We start from the raw sequence: 645 nt of genomic DNA on the forward strand, positions 1-645 counted from the left end.
TAAGAAGAGGAGGAGGAGGAGGAGAAGGAGGAAGAAGAGGAGAAGGAGAAAGAAGGAGAGGGAGGAAGAGGAGGAGGAGGAGAAGAAGGAAGAGGAGAAGGAGGAGAAGGAGGAAGAGGAGAAGAAGGAGGAAGAAGAGGAGGAGGAGGAGGAGAAGGTGAAAGAAGAGGAGGAAGAAGAAGAGAAGGAAGAGGAGGAGGAGAAAGAAGAGGAGAAAGAAGAAAAGGAGGAGAGAGAAGGAGAAGGAAGAAGAGAAGGAGGAGGAGGAGGAAGAAGAGAAGGAGGAGGAGGAGGGGGAGAAGGAGGAGGAGGAAGAAGAAGAAAAGGAGGAGGAGGAGGAAAAAGAGAAGGAGGAGGAGGAGGAAGAAGAGAAGGAGGAGGAGGAGGAAGAGGAGAGAGAAACCTCATGGGCAAAGGGAAACCTCATGAACTTCAACAAGGGCAAGTTTTGGGTGCTGCACCTGGGGAGGAATAACCCCCCACACCCTGACAGGTTGGGGGTGACCTGCTGGAGAGCAGCTCTGAGGAGAAAGACCTGGGAGCCCTGGTGGACAACAGGGTGCCCATGAGCCAGCAATGGGCCCTTGTGGCCAAGAAGGCCAATGGCATCCTGGGGGGCATCAGGAAGAGGGTGAGCAGCAGGTG

The 645-nt window shown here is 54.4% G+C and overlaps 1 protein-coding gene across 1 annotated transcript in view; it reads right to left on the reverse strand.

The window, feature by feature from the left end:
* The window catches only part of ISG20L2 (interferon stimulated exonuclease gene 20kDa like 2), a 4,028-nt gene that overhangs the window by 437 nt on the left and 2,946 nt on the right, over positions 1-645 (reverse strand). The gene's annotated exons all lie outside the window — the stretch shown is intronic.

This window comes from Calidris pugnax, unplaced genomic scaffold (genome assembly GCF_001431845.1).
Source record: "Calidris pugnax isolate Ruff unplaced genomic scaffold, ASM143184v1 scaffold371, whole genome shotgun sequence".
Classification (NCBI taxonomy): domain Eukaryota; kingdom Metazoa; phylum Chordata; class Aves; order Charadriiformes; family Scolopacidae; genus Calidris; species Calidris pugnax.